We start from the raw sequence: 20,048 nt of genomic DNA on the forward strand, positions 1-20,048 counted from the left end.
TATCTTTGACCTTGCTCAGTGTGTTGACTTGGTCAGCGGTGCAGAATATGCCCCATCAACAAGAATTAAGAGAATAAGATGGGGTAGAAAATTTAAGTCCAAACAATAACATCAACAATGGAGCCTTGGAAAAATTTTTAAATTAATTTGGGTACTTTTTGTTACGAGAAATGATGAAGAGAATGCAAAAATATGGTAATAGCACAATTTTTTTATTTATTTTTTTTGAGAAATTCACAGCCCAGAAACTGGCACTCGGTCGAGTGCTGAGTTCACTTGGTCGAGTGCCACTCCATTCGGTCGAGTGACTCACTTCCAGAAACTTGAAAGTTTCTGGAAATTGGTCCACTCGGTCGAGTACTAGCTCGCACTCGACTGGGTGCCTCTCTTTGGTTTGCAATTTCCGACTAAGAACTACTATGCTTATACTAGCGGTTATTTTACTAACAATTACTACTAATCACATCCTACTATGGCATTAGCAAAATTCAAACATATATACGGTGTGATAAATGCGAAAGAACGGGGCTAGTGCCCCTCACACACCAAACGTAACAACCATTCTCAAAACATGACATACGTATCATTACTTTCATCCAACTAAAACATGTTATCCCATATCATATCATAATAACAGGTCATACCCCAACTGCTATTACCACTCCCACGACCATGCCCGTAAGAAGCTCCAGCACTAAACTTCGAACCTGATGAATACGCCCTTGCCTGGTTATGGCCGCTCTTCTTGTAACTAGACTGGCCACCACCCTCACTCTCACCTTTCCTTTTCTCAGAACCTCTCTCCTTAGTCATCTCTACTAACCTCTCAGCCCTCCCAGCATGCTCATAGACCTCCTTAACATCAGTAAGGGCTCCTACCGGTAACTTCTCCATGATCTTGGGGGAAAACCCCTTCTCAAACCTCAATGCCAAGTTATCTTGGCTCAACCCCATGTCCTCAGCATACCTAGATTTCTCATTAAACTTGTGGTATACTCAGCCACTGTCATCTCAGAAGTCATCTTAAAATCATCAAACTCCTCTCTCAGCTTACTACGCACATGCTCTGGCACAAACTCTCGCCTCATCGCCCTCTTAAACTCATCCCAAGGTATCGCAGGTAACCCATGTTTCATATACAGCTCCAAAGGACTCACCTTAACCTTGTCCCACCACTCACCAGCTGCTTCCCTCAGGTAGAACGCAGCGTGTTCCATTCGAAGCTCATCTAGGCAATGAACTAGATTGAGTATATTTTCCATCTCTCTATGCCAATTATCCAGCAAAATTGGCGCCCCCGTTCCCATATACTCCTTAGGATTAAACCTCGCTATATGTATGCTGATCTTTGAGTGATCAGGCCCTTTCTCCTTATCCTTTCCCACCGTCTTCAAAGCCTCTGTGAGAGCATTCTGGTGCTCCAACATCTTAACGATTTCATCAATACTCATATTCTCTGCCTTGGAAAACAACACGTTTCACTTTGGTATCTTTGAACTATATAAGAAAAGGGTAAACATAAACACACATCCCATATCTCAAAATACGAAAACAACCTGCACAGCACCTACTCGATCGAGCCCCACAATCCATTCGATCGAGTTGAGGTCACTCGATCGAGTTGCCCAACCTACTCGATCGAGTACCTCGACTCCAGAACCTGACCAGAAAGCTCCAAAAACGTACTCGATCGAGCCACAAACTCACTCGATCGAGCTGACCCTACTCGATCGAGTATCACTACTTACTCGATCGTGTGCCCAAAAACAGACTTCTGCCCAGAAATGAAAAACTACCTACTCGATCGAGTCAAACCCACTCGATCGGGCCTCTCACCTACTCGATCGAGTGCCCCTCACTCGATCGAGTCATGCATGTTAGAAATCTATATATCATTACTTAACATATTCATATATGTTACATTTTAATTTAGTCATAAAATAAATACAAATCTTATGCATGCAAACTAAAATAGATAAGTGAAGAAATCGTTTTCCTTACTATAAATTTCGGATTAAAAGGGCACCAACAAGATCTCCTTCTTGTTAGTTCTTGAGCATCAAATAATGGATGAACAAATATTCAAGTATAGAACTTCTCCCAAAAGTGAATACCCAAGGAAACCTCTCAATGACAAATATTATTATGATCTAGTAATAATAAAAGTCTAACTTAAAAATTGACACAAAATATTAATTTGTCTCTCTACTATTTCGGTAGAGAGGAGGAATTATTTGGAGTTTATTTCTCTAGAATTTTCACAAATTGTAGAGAGTATGCATTTTTCTTACACTAGAAAAATTATATGTAAAATGATGAATGAATAATTTGAAAAGAAAAACTCTTTTCTTTTCCCCTATGGTGGCCGAAATTATTGGCCTTGAGTAGCATGCCCAATGCCTTTTATTTTTGCTCTCCTCAAAAGCTTGTAGGGTTGCATGGCTAGAGATTAGGCTTTAATAATTATGTTTTCTCTTATTAAAATAATCAACATAATTTTTCCACTAATACTCCCTCCAATTTTCGGTACATACAAAATAAAATGGAAGGTCCATTTTATTTTGTCATTTGTCAATTGTGACATATGTGACATGTTACTTGACATGTGAATTTGTAATGTATTTTTAACATATTAAAAATCAACATACTCATAAAATATGTCATTTACAAAATCGACTAGTAATTTGTAATTACTTGTACCAAAACGGTTTATCAAATTATAAATTACAACGTCTTCTATTTATAATAAATTATTCATTCAATTTCAATTCCAAATTGTTTCGTAAACAATAATTTTATCTAAGTAATAAAACAATTCAATTACTTAGACCGTATCTAATATAATCGAATTACAATAAGACACGTTAATTTCACTCACAAAATCATCCGTCAATTTTTAAGCAATTTAATTAACTCGTATCGGCATACGATTAATTAAATAATCAATTATGAGTATTTCCCTATAGGTATGACCTAAGGGGATCAACTGATCACCACCGTCGCACGACAGTAATGTCAAACTCTAGTCAGCCAATCATTACCGATATGTGTGGACCAGTTGACTGTAAAATATTACATCCCACATGTATTCTTAAAATGAGATTTAAACATGTGATCATTATGATCAACAGTTGTGATCGTATTATTGTCGGGGGACACATATTCCAACAATCTCCCACTTGTCCTCGACAAGTGTGCGTCACCAATTCTCTTGTCCTATTACTATCTCCCACTCAATGTAAGGTGTCTTCTGGGTCGTACTTGCAAGTGATCATATCGAGAGTGGTTTCCTCGATCTGGAGAATAACTGTTTGACCGGATTTATCTACCATAGATATCTTCCGAGCGTGGCCACGCATTTCCAGTTAATTACTCCTCGAGTGGCCCTGAGATATTGTTATAACCCTGACAAGGGGTGGACAATTCCTATCGCACTTATTCCCTTCGACTAGCCACACCCATCATAACCCAAAATATGCCTATTTGACCCCATTTACGAAGGTCGTAGTAACACAAATCAAAGTTAATCTGAAACTGTGCCATCTTAGGCGAACAGTCTTTAGTCAAAAGAATCGACTCATTAGAATACTATAGTAGCTCTCGCCACGACCAGGCTATATAAATTTGCCAGAACTCTATAAGCGTCCATAAGGCCCGACAAAATGTTCTTAACAGTCTGCCTATGTGATCGACTAGTCATTCTCATATGACTCCATGGCACTTGAACTTGCCATCAATCGCATCACACTCTAGTCACTTCGAGACGTCACCTCATACAAGTGACTATGGGCGAATACAATGTTAATCCGGGTTCACTTTAACGGGGTTCAATATTGTCTCTACAACCCGTTTGGATGTAACAAAGTATAAAAGGAGTTTTCAGATTTAAAAACTCGGACGATAAATGTGATTATCATATGAGTAGTCAATACTTGATTACTACTTCATATTCTATAATCCAGTTTGATCTTGAATGTAGTTGTTCATCTCAATTAAATTGAAATGATATGACTCATCATGTTAAGCCTATGAGAAGGTTTTGGTTAGTAGGTTTTATCAACTTCTTGTACCTTACTCAACCTTACTACATACTCGTTTTCCTTTGTAATGTATACATTTGCATTACAAAACTTCCTGAGTACGTGTCGAGATCCAATCAAGACATAGGCCCTCTAGCCTTAGAATATCTCCCACTATTTTCACAGTGTGCGGGACTCATCCTTCTTGCACATCTCATGATTGCAAGTGTACTCAATTTCCGTTGTAAATATTTCTCATTGTTCTTTATTGCCTAGAACGATTCTAGAAAATCTATTTCTTAAATAACATAGCCACAATGGTATCTTAACCATCCTAATGTGTTTTGATAATGGTTTTGTCGGAAACCATGCGCAATCTCAATTGTCAATTGTCATTTGTGTAACACCCTTACGCAAAATTGCATCAAAAACACTTTGCTTTACATCCTTAATACTTCTGCAAGTACTTAAGGGTAATCTTTACGGCTTACTTGGTAACTATTACTTAAATTCGATTTGAAACAATTCGCCATACTCAAAGTATATGAAGTGTTATAGATCATTTCCTATTTAATTGATTCGGCAACGGAAGCAAATGGAATCAATCAAATATGTTCAACTTGATTGAACTAGTCATGAATCTTATCAACATAAGACTTCTTATTTGACGCTAATATCATGTGGATTTATCTCCATAAATCTGTATATTAAAGATGTACTATAATACTCCAAAAGTTTTAAATCATTCGCAATGATCAATATGTCATCCACATATAAGACTATTAAAATTTCCGTAACTCCCACTAAACTTCATGTATAAACACAACTTCTCGACTTATCGAGAAAAGTTTCATAAAATGATCAAAACATTGATTCTAACTCATTGATGTCCTACTTAAGACTCTCTCTTAAGTTTCACATTATCGAATCTACAAAACTCATGACATGTATTGAATACATTCCTTCTAATTGAAGAAGTGGGTTTTAGATTCACTTGCTATATGTATATCATTATAATGAAACACAATCCCTAAGAAGATCCAAATAGACTTAAGCATTTCAACTAGTGCAAAACCCTTTGCTACCAATCAAGTCTTGAAATCTCTCTTTATTAGTGCAAAACCCTTTGTCACTAATCAAGCCTTTTATTTCGGATTTTCATGGCTCTAAGCCTTGTATTGAGTTGTGACTTAAACACTCTCAAGTAAGTCATATGTTCATTACTTTTCAGAAGTAATCAACTTGAATCAAACAATTTCTTTGTAAGTTGTAATCTCTTTACTTTCTTAAAAGTAGCATGAATGCATCATCTTCAACAAGTGACGAATTTAACCTCCTAGGTTTTGACGAAACAACGTCTTGCACAAAACGTCTCATGTAGCCAAGAACGACCAGTTTCTTGCGACTTAACATTCTTTTTGTGGCTCTTGATTTTGAAGAAACAACGTCTTGCACAAAACGTCTCATGTAGCCAAGAACGACCAGTTTCTTGCGACATAACATTCTTTTTGTGGCTCTTGAAAAATTTCTCCCACTCTGTCTTCTAGAAATAAACTTGTATTCTAGGAAGACAGCTTCACGAGCCACAAACCCGTTGTACTTGTGATTATAGTAAGGAAAAATGAGCACTTGTTTCTTTTGAAAACTTACAAGCATGGTACTCTACCATTTCATATCTCATATGAATCGTTTTAGATTTAGTGGAAAAATAAAAATTTAGACAAAATGATAAAATCCCCAAGAGGATCAAGTAACTCAAAGTAACTTAATTGAAGTTCAAACCATATCGAATAGCGTTTGATTTCTTATCCAACCACACATTATCCCATAATGTGTGGTAAGAGAGATTAACTTGTGATACTATATCACATTTCATTTGGCTTATATCAAAGTCTTCACTTTGATAATCCCATCATGACTAAATCGTGATTCCTTGAACTCTTTGAACTTCTTCAAAGATTTCTCTATTTACCTTATTAAGTGAACACATTTGCGTCAACTTAAATCGTTGGTAAAAGAAAATGATCAACCTATTTTGGATCAATGATTTACAACCTCGATCTCCTTTTCAACCAAAAGGCACGAGACATCTTGCTTTGAATACAAGATACGCATATACCATAAGATCTAATGGTTTCAAGAGTACTCGATAACTCTTTGCGTTCATCATTCCAGAATCTAAGGTTTAATCTTGGGTTACCAATTTGAGTCTTGCATCATCTACATGATATATCATTCTAGTTTGGTTTAGAATATATTCACCTTGATAATGGGCTAGCCATACATCAAATCGTGGTGTGTAGGGTCACAAAAGTGAAACCTCTTTTGTATCTTAACAAGTTTATATTCTTATTTAGAGTTTATGCACTTAATAGTCACAATTAAGTACAACTCTAAACCCAAAACGAGATTGAGTACACAATGACTCTACCTCTCAACATCATTGTTGCTAGTCGTCATATTCTAATCATCCTATGTATCAAGTACAATGATGAAAACCAAAATCGGTTTTTAATATTGATGAAGTAGTACTAGCAAAATTTATGTCAATCAAATAAACATTTAAAGAAGAAGATCCGATTAGATGTCCCACAACTAACTTGTTGATTCTTCAATAATTTGGGGTAGTTTACTTTCTAGCGTCCAACAATTAAGACAATGGAAACTTTATTGGTCGGGATTGATAGGTTTAGTATTGTTATTCTCAATAACGTTACTTTTAACATTACCTTGTATCAATTCCATTCTAATTTTACTTCTTTAAAACCTTATCCTTTTCTTAACGGTTTAAGAGAATGCTCCCACTCATTTCAATGAGTCTTTGCTTTGAGAAGCAAAATTATATTCATGAAGACTACTCTTCATTCGTTTGTTTAGTCTTAAAACTTTCATTGAAGTGGTTGCGGTATTTTGGTCTATTACGATTTCCGACAAATCTAATTACCAAAACAATTTATCGCTTCAAGGTACTTAATTCAATTAAGTATATGAAAAACAATCCATTGTAAGTAGATGTGTTAGTCAAGAATCAAAAACCTGTTTGATAATGAATAACTTTTATCTATATTCTTCACAAGAGATCCTTAGCAATGGTTCATATGAGGTTTTAGAAGAAAATTCATATTTGTCTTTAGTTACGATGTTATAATGGAGATTTGAATCAAAAATCGAAATGATATCGTATATGAATTGTGGTAAAGAAATAGAACAATATAATAACGGAATAGTGGAAAACTTAACATATATCGTTTTATTAATACTTGTAAATGACAAGTAAAGCATTTATCTAGTGACCTCTACCCAACTTGATAAATGATTCCAGGATCCAAATTCATATTAACTTGGGCATCGGTAAAGCCGAATACAACTGACACGTCTGTCGTGTACCTGTCAAAAATAAACTAACTAAACTAACTATATAGGTAGGGAAGTCAGGTCGATCTCCACAGGGAGGTAAGATATCTGTAGAAGTCCGTCTATTTGGTCACAAATGGGGGGGGGGGTTGTTTGAATTATTTTCTAAACTACGAAGTATAAGGGAAAGAGAAATAAAGGCAAGAGAAATAAAGGCAAGAAATAAGTTTAAACTATCAAATGAAGAGGGACATGTCAGGATTTCGGTTCACTACGGTAGTCCAGTGACTCAGCTGTAAATGACTCAGACGAATTAATGTAAGACGGATGTTGAAAGGTCCTTTCGGTCCACTTTCTATCCTAAAATACCGCTAACTTAACTTTCATTCTCGTCAGGGAAGTCTACTGTTCATAGCAGGCCTATTTAGTCCAATCTTTCGATCTAGGATTAATTTTAGCCAGATTAAAGAAATAACTCAGAAGCGTGCACTAAACTAAGTCGATAAATACAATTAAATTGCTATGGTGACAGGATCTCACAATTAATTCATCTATTTCATTTACTACATCGTCACATTCCTACCGCAGATCCCCTAATCCCAACATGAAAGTGGTTTAGCTACTCATGTCGCTAATTAAACTAACAACAGATAAATTTCCAGCAATAAACATTATGAAATAACAAGTAAAACGCATAAAAGTAAATTAGGGCAAGGGGTTAAACGAAATGAACAAATGATTAAAGCGAACAACGATTAATTATTATTAAGAGAAGAGAAAGGAATTACAATCGTGCGAATTCCGGCGTAAAGAACACAAAATCCGAGCAAAGTAAATCCAAAGAGTAAGGTTCCAGTGAAGAAGAAAAAGCAACGCAGTAAAGTTTATAGTAGGAAACTTAGATAATGAAAGGATAGATCCTAATGACCTAGTAAAGCGTGCTTAAATAGAAAAGTAAATGAGTTTTGCGAAATAAATCAACACACGGGCTGATTAAAGCCCATAATAGCGAAAACCACTCGATCGAGTGGAATAAAACCACTCGATCGAGCAAACCTTCAGCATAATCTACTCGATCGAGTAGATAGTTACTCGATTGAGTAACTCCTCTTTCAGCAACTTAAGGATCGAGTAGAAAACTACTCGATCGACCATCTTGGGACGTAAAAACCACTCGATCGAGTGGTAAAACTGCTCGATCGAGTCCTTTGACTTCAAATCAGCTCAAGTTCGTCACCAACTGCCTCGTAATCCGTGCCTTGATGCTTCCAAACGCAGTATCTCACTCTAGAAAATCCCGTCTCCTCTAAATGCATGCAAAAAGGACGAAAAAGAGTACGATTCCATTACTTTCGCGTTCATTTCTACAAAATGGACAAAACGAACCAAAGTAGCCAATTCGGGGCAAAATACTATAAAAACAGTATTAAAATGCATAGAAATACGTGCTGAAATAGGCTAAAAGGACTATATATTATGCACGTATCAAATCTCCCCAAACCGAACCTTTACTCGTCCTCGAGTAAACTAAAATGCAACTAATGGAACGGAAATGATAACTCAGAGCTAGCTTAACTTGTCTACTTGAACCAATTTAATGCAACAAAAACTAACAGTTAAAGCTAAGCAGTCAATACGCAAACGAGTTTTGAGTTGTTCAGAAATATAGCCAACCTATCGACCTTGCAAGACCAACAAAATCGGACTCTCTCGTGGTCACTCTTCTCTCATGAAGCAAAGGGTGAATGTTATATGTAAAAGAGAGAAGCAAAGACAGTCACTCACCTAACTGCGACCTACATAGCATGCATGCATCAAAAATGAAAGACAATTCAAGTACTAATGCATACACTCCAACCAATAATGTCCGTCACAGCCGAGGGCTTACAAATAATTTGGGAATAGTGAGGTTCAGGTGAGAAAGGCAAAACATGTTATGGAAATGTGGAGGTAAAAGCGTCAAGCTAGTTCCTAACATGACCATAATGAAACCATCCGAATCTCAACTGACTGAAAAACTAAGTACAAGTGCCCCTTCATTTGGCACACAACTCACTAAACTCAAACACAATCTCCTCAAAAATATAGAATAAAAATGGAGTCAGACGGTCACAAACTTCCCTTTTTTAATACCGTCTGAATGAACTAACTGAAACAAATCAACTTTTTTTTTTAAAACTTTCTTTTTTTTTTTTCTTTTTCTCACGTTTCCAGCTCTTTTTTTTCACTTTCACGTTTTCCTTTTCTTTTTTTTTTTCTTTTTCAATTCTTTTTTTTTCTTTTCTCCTTCCTTTATTTCCACCAACTCCATACAAAAGAGATACGGGCCAAACTGCAGACAAAAAACTCATACCACAAAAGACATACTAACTAGCTTGACTAGGCAGGCTTAGTTTGGGATGTAGCTAATGGGTCAAAAAGGCAAGTTTTGGTTTATGTGGAGCTAAATGGGTGAAAAATATAAGGAAAGGGAAATTTGCAAGACCTCCCTGCATGTGACACCAACCACAAACCCGAATATGTGCATTTGACGAGAAATTGAATGTCATAAAAGTGCAAAAATGATGAACATGCTATGCAAGGAGTACTACTCTCAATTCCTAATGAACTGGTCATGAATGTCACCAGTTATGGGCTCTAAAACTCAGAATTTTTCAAGTAGTTTGCCAATTTATAGGTCAAGTCTAAACAGTCAGCTATATTTGAACAGAAACTCGTAGACTATGCGTATGACAAAGCTAATAACTATCAAAAGAAGTGCACGGCTCAAGTAAAATGACAAGTTATAGTGCATTATCATCACGGAAATCTACCGTTCCGACTCAACCTATATGCAAAAATAAACGTGAATTTTTTTGAATTTTTTGAATTTTTCTACTTTTTTTGAATTTTTGATTTTTTAATGAAATAAACAACAATGCAAGCAAAAAAATAAACGTGAATGCAAAACAAATTCAAATGCAGACTCAAAAGGATGCAATACCCTCTCCAAACCAAAACGGACAACGCCCTCGTTGTCCTCCAGCATACACCAGCAGATATATATAGGGGAACGGGAATATACAACCGATAAATAAATAAAAACAATAAATAAAAAGGAGACAACATAAAAGAGTAAGAAATACATACAAAACGCGAACTTCCCCAAACCAGCCAGAAAACTGGGGTAGTGAGTAGACCAGTAGCTACTCGTCGTCGTCGTCGTCGTCCACCACCGTGTACTCCAGGTCTCTCTCCTCCTCTGCTCCTCAGCGCGAGCTCTCTCCACTGCCACCTCTGGGTCCTCGTCCTCCTCCTCGTCAGCAGACTCCGGGTCCCCATCAGGTGGGTACCTGTAGAAGGAAGGGTGCGGCCAACCCTCTGGGATCGGATGGTGTCGCCTCAAGTGGTACTCGTACAGAGGGTGTAAAGCAAGAGCTAAATCCCTCTCCATACGAGCCTGACGCTCTGCAACCTCAAGCAACAAACCGTAAACGGCACCCCCTTGGTCCAGGACCGCGGGCGCTGCAAAGGGAGGAGGTGGTACGAAAGTAGCCGGTAGGACCGGCTGAGCCTGTGTCTGGTCAGTGGGAGTAGGAGTGGTATTAGTAGTGGGAGTAGGGGTCAGTATGGGAGTAGCCGTGGAAGGCTGGGTACTCCCTGAAGGTATGGACCCCTCTCCGGTCTCAATACGCCGCTTCTTGGCGGCGGGTTCAGCAGGAGTAGGTCGGAGTGGAAGGAGAAGGTCAAGCAGTGGTGGCAGACGGGCGCCCCTAGCAACAGTGAGCAAGGGCTCAAGACGGGGGAGAGTGTCACAAGGTAAGTCAACAGACAAGGAGCCGTCAATCTTCCATGTATGCGGTAGTGCCTGGGTCGACCAATGCGAACAAGCATGGCATCCAGACTCAGTAGTCTCTCTCCCTCGAGGTACTACAAGTCACGAGGCCAAACGGGGATGAGGGAACGGGCAAGAATGGTGGCTATGCCACCGCAGGCAATGGTTCCCGTCTCCTTCTTCCCCTGGCTCTGAAGGTACTGGGCGGTCAAGTAAGCTATGTTGAGGGTAAAAGGACCCTCACAATCGATGTTCAGGTAACCGCCCAGGATGGAGAGCTCGGTGTTTGTGATGTTGTTCGGCTCCTTTCGGCCGAAGATAGTGCTCCCCATCAGTCTAAGGAAACAACGGACATGGGGAAGGTTGACTTGTTGGAGCTTTCGCTCCCTGAAAGTGGTCTGGGCCAGGGTCCTCCAAAGCTGACGGAAGACCCTCCTAGGGGCTGCAGTCTCGCCCGTAGAGGTAAGGCCAAGTATCCTACCAAACTCCCCTAAGGTCATCGGAAAAGTCCGGTTAAACAACCGGAAGGACACTGAAGAACTAGTGGGGTCAGCATCGTGTGCCCCTGAGGAGAAGGTAAAGGAGCTGAGAAACTCAAGGCTCAGCTCTAAAAAGGTACGGCCGCTCATAGTGATGAGTCCGGCCATCCCCGTGCCCCGTAGTAAAGCACAAACCGACTCGTAAATGCCGAGTCTCTCAAGTGCCGATTTCTCTAGAAATCGGGAAGGAACATGCACACAGCCTAGCAGGTGATAAAACTTCTTACGATGTAAAGCGTTAACAAAATGTACCTGCGGAAAGTCTGGGTGAGAGTCGAGGGAAGTGTCCCCTCGGACTGTGACCGTGCCAGAAGTAGAAGGAGCAGCAGCTAAAGTAGAAGCAGTAGAAGTAGAGGTGGCTGGAGCTGGCGTAGAACGAGACTGTCTACGTCCCCGGCCTCTGGAACCCGAAGCAGTAGCCTGTGCAGTGACGGTGTCAGGGACCAGGGCTGCTCTGAAAGCAGCTGCTGCTGGCGAGTCCACCACATGCGTAAAAGTAGCGGCTGGTGTAGGGTAGTGGCTGCTGTGGCCACCACTGAAGAGAGACTAGAAGCAGTGCTAGCAGTGGTGGTGGCCGTAAAGGAAGTGGCAGCCTGAACTGAGCTAGCAGCAGAGCTAGCTGGAGCGAAAACTGTACCTGCAGCTGAAACTAGAAACACTGGGGCTGCAGTACTGACTAACGTGGAGGTGGTGGCAACAATAGGGGCCACCGTCTCACTCAAGGATGGGCTAGAGGTGGTACTGGTAGAAGGCAAAGAGTTAGACTTCATCCTGTGAACATAGGGCAGGGGGTATGATAAGAGAACAGCAGGTAACAGTGGCTAAAACAGCACAAAAAACCAGCATAAAGCAGCATGTGAATCCCCAAACAGTCGAAAAATCGACTTCAGCCCGAAAAATTCCCAAATTCCTCAAAAATTTCGAATTAAAAACATGCAAATGGTGATAGGGGTGTGATGGCAGTCAACAACAGCAGCAATTAAGCACAATGAAGTTAACTAAGCAAGTGACAGCAGCAAAGACCAACTGTCAGCCGAAATTTTCGTCTGTAAGAGCCCCTAATAGCATGTAAATGGCGATAGGGCGGCTATAACAGGTAATGTCAACAGCAATTAAGCAACAATAAAGTTACTAGGCAGATTACAACAACAAGAACCATAATGACAGTCGAAAATTTCGACTGTCCTGAACCCATATCGCAAAAATCGTGTAAAATACGAATTAAACATGCAACAACAGCGAGGAATGGGGATTGATCATCAAGTAAGGCAAGTAAGGGCAAACAAAGACAAGTAAAGTCGAGAAATTCGACCAACAATGGATTTTCGAACCCTAATTTCAATTTTACCTCATAAAATTCAAAATAATCGAAATTAAAAGGCAATGAGGAAGTAGAAATCACTTACTTGATGATAGAAATACTACAAATGCAATTAATCTTCAAATAAACAAGCAAAAGAGGCGAATTTTCGATCGGAAAAAAAATCGCAAACCCTAAACCCTTTTTAAAACCGTGAAAACGAGCACAAATCAAGGGGAAATTAAGGGGCTTTGAGAGATTAATTAGCAAGCAACAATTTGTAGGAGGCGGATTTGGTATTTAGAGCAAGAAAATGGGGATTTGGGGATGATTTTGATCGCAATTAAGGGTTAAGGGACGAAAATTTGGGGAAGAATGTGTTCCGGGTGTAATTCTAGAGCAGGTATATGGTACCACCCGTGCTTGTAGAATGACGTCTTTAGTTGAATCCTCCTTGCGGTCTCCTGAAACGATGAACAAACTGAGGGCTCGGCTTTGGATCGAGCGAACTCACTCCGACGCTCAAGTCAGTAACTTAGAGAGGAAAGTTGTTGTTATTTGGCAAAGTACGTATTGTAGAGAGATAAGGAAGATATTACCAGATGAATAGTGATTCTTAGGTTAAATTGTGGATCCTCTACTCAATGAGAGTTGAGGAGTATTTATAGACTTTCACCTTTTGTCACGTAGTGGCCAAGTGGCCAAGTGGCTAGCAGGTGGAAAGACTGATCTACCCCTCGGCCGAGGGACCCATGGCAGGCCGGCGGGCCCTGTTGACTCACCGCCGAGGGGTCTTGGATATGAGTTCGCGGATGTGTGCCCCGGCTGGCTAGTTGCCCCGGCCGGGACCCAAGAGACAGGCCGACAGGCCGCGCGTCGGGGTTAAATTTGTCTAAGTCGTTGACTTGCTTGTGGATATCTTTGACCTTGCTCAATATGTTGACTGGTCAGCGGGTGCAGAATATGCCCCATCAATTTGCCTCCAGCGTAGTCTATGCCGTGGTATGGGCTCCGATGTATGTTGAGCGTATATTCTGCGTAAGACAAAATTTTCTGCCCCGGCTTCTTCTTCCTCGGCGTGGCTCTGCTTAGGCTGTACCATATCCCCCCTCCACATGGTTGTGTAATGGACATCCGATGTGGAAAAGGCAATGACGCTGGCTGAGACCGGGGTGGAGAGTGCCGGTTGTTTCGATTGCCCCCCGGTGCTTTACGGCTTGGTCGATCATGTGGCCGGCGGAGAAACGGATACTTAGGAATTTGTTGAGGAAGGTGAACAGCGAGAGAGAGATATGAAGGGGCGTGTTGAAGACGCTTGGTCACTCATTGCATTGATTGACATTCAACCTGTTGCAGCAACGATTGACATTCCGTGCTTGCATGCTCGACGCGTGTCTGTTTGTTGATTGGTGACGTTTCATGGGTGAGCCCTGATTGGTCCTTCTTCATGGGCTTTCCCCTATAAATAGGGCAGTTAATCCCTGAAATTGGGCACCAATTTCATTTTCTCAAAAATTTTCTTTAGACCTTCAAGGGCTTTTCTCTTCTATTTTTCAGTGTCACTACTCCGGCTAGTACTTTTCTTCAAGGTAAACCAACAAAATTCTCTTTTTAACTTGTGAGTTTTGCTGTAAACATGTCTTCCGCTGATGCCGGAACTAATAAACCGACGCCGGGGGGGTTCCCCATCGCGTCTTGATGAGGAGGAGATGCTAGATGCCATCCCGCTAAGGTCTGGGGGCCCTAGGTCTCCTTCTCCTGAAGTTGATCCTCAAATTTTGGAGGAATGGGAGGATGATGATGATGTTGATGACGACGGAGACGATTTCGGTGATGATCTTTGAAAGGGCTCATCCTAATGAGGGAGGCGATGCGTCATGGATCACGGCGAGCCTTGTAAGGTCGGCCCGACCGTACTTGGACCCATAAGTTCGCCCGTTGTTCCGGCGAGACATTTTTCGAGGGCCATTTCTACTTTGGCAGGTGATACAAAATTGTTATCCCTGAGGGGGGTCAGGCCATCTGTTGCCCTCCACCGGGTTGCACCGGCGTATATATCCGGCACTTGGAGTATGGGCTCCGGTTTCCGCTGAATGATTACGTTATGGCCATCATTAGGGCCATGAACGTCGGCTGTGGCTGCACGCACCCGTTGGTGTTAGGACCATAGTCGGCTTTGTCACGCTCTGTCTTTTTAAGGGGAGGTCCCAACGGTTAATTTATTCCGTCGGCTTCACCACCTTCGGCCATCATTTTCTGGTCGCGTCGGATGGTACAACGTGCAAATGGAGCGGGTTACGTCTCCGTTGATAAGTCTTCTTCTTTGCAAAGACTGGAAAGATCGGTGGGTGTACATTGAGGTGCCGGATAACTATCCGCTGCCCCGGTCCTTCCAGCACCAAGTTAATTTGCGGTGCGAGACTAAGGCGGAGCATGACAGATGGGTCACTCGAAAAAAACTTAAGATGGACGCCAGCAAGGTCCCTCTTACCGAGGATGAGAAGCTGGCGATGAGGCTTTTTGAGGCGGACAAGAGTGGGGTGCCGAAAAGATGGATTCCCCCAACGCAGATCATTCTTCAGGATGAGTTGCTCTGCCATGTCGGCCTCATACCGGCCCTAGCACAGGGTGAGTGGGGTCGGTGTGAGGCCCATGACTGCTCTCAATGTTTCTGTCCGTTTTGAATTTTGGTTCATTCCTTGCTTGACTCTTGCCTTGCTTCTTTTGCAGATCATTTTGGCGCGAACCTGTCCGAGGATATTCTTAAGAGGATGGGGCTGCACAAGGACAAGACTGTTGCTAATTTGCACCCTAAGGCTCTAGCCCGTGATCGCAGGACGTCGCCGAACGATCTGATGGATCAGCAGCTGAAAGGTCTGAATGTGGAGGCGGCTCAGGCGAGGGTTGCTAGTAACATGCCGCGCCGAACGCGGAAAACAAAATCTTCGGCGGAGACGGCATCGACATCCGCTCCACCTTCCATCCCTTCAGCCCAGAAGGAGACGGTGGAGATTGTTGATATTACCGATGGGGGGGACTCCGATGCGGAGGGACTCCCCTTATCCGTAAAAGGAAAGGTCCCACCCCTGCTGCTGATACTTCTGCTGCTACTGTTGCAACTGCTGCCGGCGAGGAGATGTGTCCTCCGAGCAAGAAGGCCAAGCATGGTACAGATACATCCTGTGGCTCAGGCTTAGCCGGTTAATTAGGCATTCCTGATGATACTGACACGGATATTTTAATTGTCTTTTTGTAGATCAACCGTCGGCAGCCGCTGTTCTCACTGTGCGGCAATCGGAGAAGCAGCCTGAGAAGGTGGGTGATAGAAATGTCGCCGTCAATCCCCTGCCTCAGAAGGTTTATCCCACCGAGCTTGTGGCAGAGGGGATGAGAATAGGCAAGAGGCTGGCGAAATGGACTCAGCTAGCCGGCTCCCACATTATGGAGCAAGAGAGGACCATGGCTGAGGCTGCCCCACAGCTCGAGCGGCTAAGACTGGAACTCGACGCGGCGAACAAGGAGGCTAAGAGGGCCAAGGCTGAGGCTGAAGAGGCAGTCCGTGCTGAGAGAAAACTCAGGGAGGACGCTGAAAAGGAGGTCCTTGCTGAGAGAGCCAAAGCCGAGGCTGCGGCAGCTGAAGCTGCTAAGCTGGGGGAGATGCGTGACCTCGTTCGGAAGCACGCCGACCTTTACCTTACGCAGAGGAACGAATTTAGGGACTTGTTTCAGTGCCAGGGGAAGGTGGTCCGGAACAAGGATGCTATCATCGCCCAAAGGGAGGAGGATATTGAGAGACTCCAAACCGTTCTTCTCCCTAACATGTGCGCCCAATATCGAGACCTGGCCGAAGAAGCTGCCAGGGAAGTGATTGAGGAGCTCTTCCCTCTTGATGGCTCCTTTCCTTGGGACAAATTTGACGAGCTGTTTGACGACAAGCTCGAAGCTAAGGAGGAAGTCGCGAAGGAAAAGGCCAAGGAGGAGGTAAGGGTGAAGAAGGAGGAAGAGGCGGCCGCGGAGAAGGCAGCCCTCGCTGAGGAGGCTAGGGCGGCCAAAGAGGAAGCCGAGAGGATGAAGGCAGCTGAGGCCGCTGAGGCTGAGGCTGCTGAGAAAGCTGAGACGGCTGAGACAGCTTCTGGGTCGCCCATTAAGGACGATCTTTGCTAACGCCGCCGATGGTAAGCAGCAACAGGCATAGGGAGACGGGCGGTCGTCACCAGGCTCACCCGGCGTTTCGGATAGCTTTAGCTGTTCGGGGGCCAACTATTAAGCCTTTCCTCCCTGCCATCTTTTGGCGCTTGAATGATATGTCTGTAACATTTTGCCTTTCTTTCCCTTGCATTTTGTACAACTTTGGTAGGTTGTGTTTTGGCTTATCCTTATGGGGACGGCCGTCGTCTGTATTTTCCTCACTTTGTAACTTGATCATTTTTAATAAGAGTTCGTTTCTTTTGCCTCCGGCTTGGCCGAGGTCTTTACCTCATTTATCTGAGTTGTCTTCTTGCGCTAATAGTTGAGCATCTCAACTGTACTTAACGTTTTCACTTTGCCTCTGGCTTGGCCGAGGTCTTTTCTCGTTTTCGTTTGAGTTGTCTTCTTACGTTATTAGTTGAGCGCCTCTTTTGTTTCCTTTTTACCTTCAGCTTAGCCGAGGCAGCTAGAATGCGTATCTCAACTGCGTTTAACGTCTTTTTCTTGAACATGTTAGCGTATCGACCATTGTGTCCCCCGCCAGGCCATCGGCGGACCGAGGCGACTAGGGGTTACGGCGCGACAGCGCACGCTAGCGTATCGATCGTTGTGTCCCCTGCCGGCCCTTCGGTTGGCCGAGGCGACTAGGGGTTACGACGCGACAGCGTAAGTTAGCGTATCGATCGTTGTGTCCCCTACCAGGCCTTCGGTTGGCCGAGGCGGCTAGGGGTTACGACGCGACAGCGTACGTTAGCGTATCGATCGTTGTGTCCCCTGCTAGGCCTTCGGTTGGCCGAGGCGACTAGGGGTTACGACGCGACAGCGTGAGGTGGCGTATCGATCGTTGTGTCCCCTGCCAGGCCTTCGGTTGGCCGAGGCAACTAGGGGTTACGACGCGACAGCATTCTTGGGGTGACCGCCTGGCTTGGGCCGGGGCGTCTACCTCGATATGACCGCGGAGGGGATAAACACTTTGATGGAAAAATTGGGTGATTCTTCATTAGATGTAAACATGCGTTGGGGTGCCAACAATTGTTTTGGACACCTCCGCCGCTACACAAAGTATTTCCTGAGATTGTCAGTGTTCCAATGGCTCATCAGAGGCACACCCTCCATGTTGGTCAGCCGGTATGTACCCGGCCTCATTTCTTCAACCACTTTGTAGGGACCCTCCCAGTTGGCCGTTAGTTTACCATGAATGTTTCCCTTGTTGGTGGCGGCCGACTTTATTAGGACTAGATCCCCTAATTTCAAGTCCCTTTTGTGGACTCTTCGGTTGTAAGCACTTCTCATTCGGTTTTGGTATACCGCCAAGTTGAGGCGTGTTGTATCTCGGATTTCTTCAACTAGGTCTAGGGAGGTTCTTAAGCCTTCCTCATTTTCGACCGGGTTAAAGGTGGCCGTTCGAATGATAAACCGTTGCTTCAATTTAGCGGGACGCCGGACCCGTAGACTAAGTGGAACGGATCGTACCCGTTGCTTCTTTCTCCGTGGTTCGCAGGGACCATAGGACGCCGGGTAGTTCATCGGCCCATCTTCCCTTTAGGTCTTCAACTGTCTTCTTCAAACCATTGAGGATTGTTTTATTGGGCGCCTCCGCTTTGTCCGTTGCTCTGTGGGTGACGACGGAGGAGTATGCAAATTTGATACCGAGTTCTTCCCGACTCATTATTGTGTCACTCCAAAACTCTCGGCCGTGGTCGAATACCATGACTTGGGGTAACCCAAAACGAGTTATGACATTTTCCCAAATTACCTTTCTTACTTTCTTTGTCGTCTTTGCGAGTCTTGCTACGACTTCAACCCATTTGGTGAAGTAATCAACGGCGACAATCAAGAACTTTCTTCCGCCGGATGCCGTTGGAAATGGCCCTAGTAGATCCATCCCCCACTGTGCAAAAGGAAGGGGATTAAGTACCGGTTGCAGGTCTCGGGACGGCGCATGTAACACCGGAGCATGCATTTGACAGTTGTTGCATTTTTTGGTCTTGGCTCTGGAATCCGCAAGCATGGTGGGCCAGAAGTAGCCGGCTCGGAGAGCTTTGTGGGCTAGTGTTCTTGCCCCCATGTGATGGCCGCAGATGCCTTCGTGAATCTCTGTCAGTATGAGCTCCGCGTCGGCTGGGCCGACACATTTCAAAAGTGGCCTTATCACGGACCTTCTGTATAGTTCTCCTTCGAACACCAAGTGCCTTGCTGCGATCCTCTTTATTTTCTGCGCGAGACTGCGGTCCTCCGGTAGTTCACTTGTCAATTTGTACTTCATTATCGGAGTCATCCACGTTGTCTCGGTCTCTATGTTACCCACCATGCCGACGGCCTCAGTAATGCTCTTGGCATTCCTGATGTCCACCAGCACGGTTCGGCTGACATTCTTGATGGTTGAACTGGCGAGTTTTGAGAGAGCGTCGGCTCGGTTGTTCTCAGACCTGGGAATGCATTGTATCTGAAAAGATTTTAACTTTGAGGTGTCAGCTTTTACCCTTTCCAGGTATCTTACCATTCCGTCGTCTCGAGTCTCGTACTCTCCTCTGATTTGATTAGCCACCAAAAGTGAATCTGTTTTCACAACTATGTGCTCCGCCCCTGCGGCCCTAGTTAGCTCGACTCCGGTTATCACCGCCTCGTATTCGGATTCGTTGTTTGAGGCCGAGAAGGTAAATTTTAAGGCGTACTCGAACTCGTCCCCGTTTGGGCTGATGATAAGTATCTTGGCTCTGAGCTTGTTCGTCGTGGAGGACCCGTCGGTGTATACCTCCAATACTCCGGGGTTTTGCTCTTCTTGGTATGTGCATTCGGCCGAAATGCGCCGATTTTGTCCCTTTATTGAGGGC

This window comes from Silene latifolia, chromosome 6 (genome assembly GCF_048544455.1).
Source record: "Silene latifolia isolate original U9 population chromosome 6, ASM4854445v1, whole genome shotgun sequence".
NCBI classification, from domain to species: Eukaryota; Viridiplantae; Streptophyta; class Magnoliopsida; order Caryophyllales; family Caryophyllaceae; genus Silene; species Silene latifolia.